Genomic DNA, 6,184 nt, shown 5'->3' with positions numbered 1-6,184 from the left:
GCACACAGCAAGGGTGAGAGCCACAGAGCGGAAAGTGGGAGGAGATTAGAGCTAACACAGAAAGATAGGCTGCTGCTAAATAGTGCAAACTAAGAGACTTTGCTTCGCGGCCATCTTGGTACACCCGCACTCATCCGCACTAAGGCTACAGTCTGAAGGCAGCAAGCGGACATCTTTTTACACCTACCGGAGTCTTGCATTTTCACACGTGTCCATTGGACCAAAATGTTTACAATGCAGATGTGTCATACACACCCCCCTCTATGATATATTACAATATGGTATGATTTTACTGTGGAAGTTTAAAGATACAGAGCCCCAAATTCCAACCCATTGGTTACACAGTGACATTTGTCGAGTACTTCTAAATGGGTCAAAAATATAATCTCCCATTGGACTAAAACGTTTACAATGCAGATGTGTCATACCCACACCCCTCTATGATATCTTACAATATTTACATTTACACCCCTTCACGCATAAGGCCTAATGCACACAGGGCGTTTTTACAGCTGCTTTTAGCAGCATCAGACTTTTTTTTGCAGCTTAAATGTTATTCTATGGTCTCATACACACACAGGCTTTTAGAAGCTATAAGTGGCATAGGCGTTTTCAAGCTGCAAAAAAAACCCAGGGCCAGCGCGTTCTGAGGACCGGCGTTAGAGCTGTAAAAATGTCTGACACTGTTAAAAGATGCTAAATGCGGCCTAACGCTGGATACAGCTGCATTAAACTTCGCCAAGCATTTTTTTGACATGTCAAAATTAATGGTTCCCTATGAGATCGCATTAATTTGAATAGAAGTGGCACCGGAAATCGGATCATGATGATCCAACTTGCTGTGCGGCTTGTGCACTGAGGATCTTGAAGGGGAGCCTTCACCAAAATTTAAAAAAAAAACGTTTCTGGGGTACCCCCTGGAATCCATATGAGACTCTTATCTGAGCACGCAGCCTGGCAGGTCATGAAAGGGGAGGGGAGATGGCGAGCGCCACCCCCCCCGAGCATACCAGGCCATGTGCCCTCGAAATGGGGGGGTGAGTGCCTGTACCCCTCCACCCCAAAGCACCTTGTTCCCATGTTGATGGGGACAAGGGCCTCTTCCCGACAACCCTGACCGGTGGTTCTCGGGGTCTGCGGGTGGGGGGCTTATCGAAATCTAGAAGCCCCTTTAACAAGGGGGCCCCCAGATCCCGGCTCCCACCCTATGTGAATGAGTTTGGTGTACATTGTACCCCTACCCATTCACCCCCAAAAAAAGAGTCAAAATAAAAAAAAAGTACTCAGGTTTTTGACAAAGTAATTTATTGAAGCAGCTCCGGCGTCTCTTTTCCTTCTGATCTCTTCTTACTTCGGCGATGTCTTCATCCTCCAGTTTGTCTCCCTCCACTGGTGTCTTATTCCGTTGCCGGTTCTCCTCTCTCCACTGTCTTCTCCCTCTGCCGGTTCTCCTCTATCCACTGTCTTCTCCCTCTGCTGGTTCTCCTCTCTCCACTGTCTTCTGCTGGGTCTCCTCACTCCGCTGCCTTCTCCCTCTATTGTTCCTCCGATGTTCTCTCAACACTCTCTCCTACTGTAATGCTAGGGGCGCTGTGTGCCATTGCTTATATAGCCATGGGGCGGGGCCACACTGTGATGTCATCCAGAGGCCTCGCCCCCTTGTGACACCGCCCCATAATGCCCGGGCGGTGATGTCACAAGGGGCGGGGCCTCCAGATGACATCACCGGGTGGCCCCGCCCCATGGCTATATAAGTAATGAAGTAATGGCACACGGCAGCCCTAGCATTACAGCGGGAGAGAGCGTTGAGAGAACATCGGAGGAAGAACAGAGGGAGAAGATAGCAGAGAGCAGGGAACCAGCAGAGAGAGAAGACAGTGGAGAGAGGAAAAACTGCAGCGGAAGAAGACATCAGTGGAGGGAGAAGAACCAGAGGATGAAGACATTGCCTGAGGGAGAAGAAATCGGAAGCAAGAGGCCCCCTGCCCACAGACCCCGACAACCAACGGCCAGGGTTGTTGGGAAGAGGCCCTCCTCCCAATCAACATGGGAACAGGGTGCTTCAGGGTGGGGGGGGTGCAGCAGGCCCCCCCACCCCAAAGCACCACCCACCCCCAAATGTTGAGGGCATGTGGCCTAGTATGGTTCAGGACGGGGTTTGGGCGCTCAATTGGTTTCCCTTTTCCTGATCTGCCAGGCTGTGTGCTTGGATAAGGTTCTGGTATGGATTTTGGGGGGCCCCATGCCATTTTTTGGCATGGGGTGGTTCCCCTTAAAATCCATACCTCTTTGGTCTGGTATGGTCTTGGGGGGAACCCCACGCCATTTTTTTTTTTTTGACGAGGGTTAATCATGATCCGACTTCTGGTGCAACTTCTATTCAAATCAATGGGCTTTCATAGGGAACCATTGATTTTGAATAGAGGCAGAGGAACGCTGCTAAAAGCTAGCATGGCTAAACGTGCATTAGCACCAATGTAAGAAGCTACTAAAAGTGTTTTTACAGCCTCTGGCTGGGGATGAGCCGAGCCCCCCCCCCCCCTGGTTCAGTTTGCACCAGAACCTGCGAACGGACCGAAAATGTGCACGAACGTTGGAACCCCATTGAAGTCTATGGGACTCGAACGTTCAAAATCAAAAGTGCTAATTTTAAAGGCTAATTTGCATGGTATTGTCCTAAAAAGGGTTTGGGGACCCGGTTCCGGCCCCAGGGGACAGGTATCAATGCAAAAAAAAGTTTTAAAAACGGCCGTTTTTTCGGGAGCAGTGATTTTAATGATGCTTAAAGTGAAAAAAAAGTGAAATATTCCTTTAAATATCGTACCTGGGGGGTGTCTATAGTATGCCTGTAAAGTGGCGTGTGTTTCCCGTGCTTAGAACAGTCCCTGCACAAAATGACATTTTTAAAGGAATAAAAGTCATTTAAAACTGCTTACGGCTTTAATGTAATGTCCAGTCCCGGTAATATGGATGAAAATCAGTGAGACAAACGGCATGGGTACCCCCCCCCCCCCCAGTCCATTACCATGCCCTTTGGGTCTTGTATGGATATTAAGGGGAACCCTGCACCCTAATTAAAAAAAGGAAAGGTGTGCGGCCCCAGGCCCTATGAACAGCAGTATACAGGCGGTGCAAACAAGACAGGGACTGTAGGTTTGTTGATAACCACTTCAGCCCCCGAAGGATTTACCCCCTTCCTGACCAGAGCACTTTTTACAATTTGGCACTGCTTCGCTTTAACTGCTAATGGCGCGGTCATGCAATGCTGTACCCAAACTAAATTTGCGTCCTTTTCTTCCCACAAATAGAGCTTTCTTTTGATGGTATTTGATCACCTCTGGGGTTTTTATTTTTTGTGCTATAAACGGAAAAAGACCGAAAATTTTGAAAAAAAATGATATTTTCTACTTTTTGTTATAAAAAAAATCCAACTCAATTTTAGTCATACATTTAGGCCAAATGTATTCGGCCACATGTCTTTGGTAAAAAAAATGTCAATAAGTGTATATTTATTGGTTTGTGCAAAAGTTATAGCGTCTACAAACTAGGGTACATTTTCTGGAATTTACACAGCTTTTAGTTTATGACTGCCTATGTCATTTCTTGAGGTGCTAAAATGGCAGAGCAGTACAAACCCCCCACAAATGACCCCATTTTGGAAAGTAGACACCCCAAGGAAATTGCTGAGAGGCATGTTGAGCCCATTGAATATTAATTTTTTTTGTCCCAAGTGATTGAATAATGACAAAAAAAAAAATTTACAAAAAGTTGTTACTAAATGATATATTGCTCACACAGGCCATGGGCATATGTGGAATTTTACCCCAAAATACATTTAGCTGCTTCTCCTGAGTATGGGGATACCACATGTGTGGGACTTTTTGGGAGCCTAGCCGCGTACGGGGCCCCGAAAACCAAGCACCGCCTTCAGGATTTCTAAGGGCGTAAATTTTTGATTTCGCTCCTCACTACCTATCACAGTTTTGAAGGCCATAAAATGCCAAGATGGCACAAAACCCCCCTAAATTACCCCATTTTGGAAAGTAGACACCCCAAGCTATTTGCTGAGAGGCATGTTGAGTCCATGGAATATTTTAATCTTTTGACACAAGTTGCGGGAATGTGACAATTTTTTTTTTTCACAAAGTTGTCACTAAATGATATATTGCTCACACAGACCATGGGCATATGTGGAATTGCACCCCAAAATACATTTAGCTGCTTCTCCTGAGTAGGGATGAGCCGAACACCCCCCTGTTCGGTTCGCACCAGAACATGCGAACAGGAAAAAAGTTTGTTCGAACACGCGAACGCGGTTAAAGTCTATGGGACACGAACATGAATAATCAAAAGTGCTAATTTTAAAGGCTTATATGCAAGTTATTGTCATAAAAAGTCTTTGGGGACCTGGGTCCTGCCCCAGGGGACATGGATCAATGCAAAAAAAAGTTTTAAAAACGGCCGTTTTTTCAGGAGCAGTGATTTTAATAATGCTTAAAGTCAAACAATAAAAGTGTAATATCCCTTTAAATTTCGTAGCTGGGGGGTGTCTATAGTATGCCTGTAAAGGGGCGCATGTTTCCCGTGTTTAGAACAGTCTGACAGCAAAATGACATTTAGAAGGAAAAAAGCCAGAGCAAAAGCTATTGCATTGCCGGTCCGACAATACACATAGAAGTTCATTGATAAAAACGGCATGGGAATTCCCCACAGGGGAACCCCGAACCAAAATTTAAAAAAAAATGACGTGGGGGTCCCCCTAAATTCCATACCAGGCCCTTTAGGTCTGGTATGGTAATTAAGGGGAACCCCGGCCAAAATTAAAAAAAAAAACGGCGTGGAGTCCCCCCAAAAATCCATAACAGACCCTTATCCGAGCACGCAACCTGGCAGGCCGCAGGAAAAGAGGGGGGGACGAGAGAGCGCCCCCCCTTCTGAACCGTACCAGGCCACATTCCCTCAACATTGGCAGGGTGCTTTGGGATAGCCCCCCAAAACACCTTGTCCCCATGTTGATGAGGAGAAGGGCCTCATCCCCACAACCCTGGCCGGAGGTTGTGGGGGTCTGCGGGCGGGGGGCTTATCGGAATCTGGAAGCCCCCTTTAACAAGGGGACCCCCAGATCCCGCCCCCCTGTGTGAAATGGGAAGGGGGTACTTTACCCTACCATTTCACAAAAAAACTGTCAAAAATGTTAAAAATGACAAGAGACAGTTTTTGACAATTCCTTTATTTAAATGCTTCTTCTTTCTTCTATCTTCCTTCATCTTCTTCTTCTTCTGGTTCTTCTGGCTCTTCTGGATCTTCCTCTGGTGTTCTCGTCCAGCATCTCCTCCGCGGTGTCTTCTGTCTTCTTCTCCTTGGTCCGCTCCGCACCCATGGCATGGGGGGAGGCTCCCGCTCTTCTCTTCATCTTCTTCATCTTCTTCTTCATCTTCTTCTTTTCTTCTCTTCTTCTTCTCTTCTTCATTTTCTTCTCCGGGCCGCTCCGCATCCATGCTGGCATGGAGGGAGGCTCCCGCTGTGTGACGGCGTCTCCTTGTCTGACAGTTCTTAAATAACGGGGGGCAGGGCCACTCTGACACACGGTGACTTGACAGGACTTCCCTGTGGCATTCCCCGTGACATGACAGGGAAGTCCCGTCAAGTCACCGTGCGTCAGAGGGGGGCGGGGTCACCGGGTGGCCCCGCTCCATTATATAAGAACCGTCAGACGAGGAGACGCCGTCACACAGCGGGAGCCTCCCTCCATGCCAGCATGGATGCGGAGCGGCCCGGAGAAGAAAATGAAGAAGAGAAGAAGAGAAGAAGAGAAGAAAAGAAGAAGATGAAGAAGAAGATGAAGAAGAGAAGAGCGGGAGCCTCCCCCCATGCCATGGGTGCGGAGCGGCCCGAGGAGAAGAAGATAGAAGACGCCGCGGAGGAGATGCTGGACGAGAACGCCGGAGGAAGAACCAGAAGAGCCAGAAGAACCAGAAGAAGAAGATGAAGGAAGATAGAAGAAAGAAGAAGCATTTAAATAAAGGAATTGTCAAAAACTGTCTCTTGTCATTTTTAACATTTTTGACAGTTTTTTAGTGAAATGGTAGGGGTACTTTTGTACCTCCTTACCATTTCACACAGGGGGAGGGCCGGGATCTGGGGGTCCCCTTGTTAAAGGGGGCTTCCAGATTCTGATAAGCCC

Source organism: Aquarana catesbeiana, linkage group LG08, assembly GCF_042186555.1.
Source record: "Aquarana catesbeiana isolate 2022-GZ linkage group LG08, ASM4218655v1, whole genome shotgun sequence".
Lineage (NCBI taxonomy): Eukaryota > Metazoa > Chordata > Amphibia > Anura > Ranidae > Aquarana > Aquarana catesbeiana.
This window is presented reverse-complemented; position numbering follows the sequence as displayed.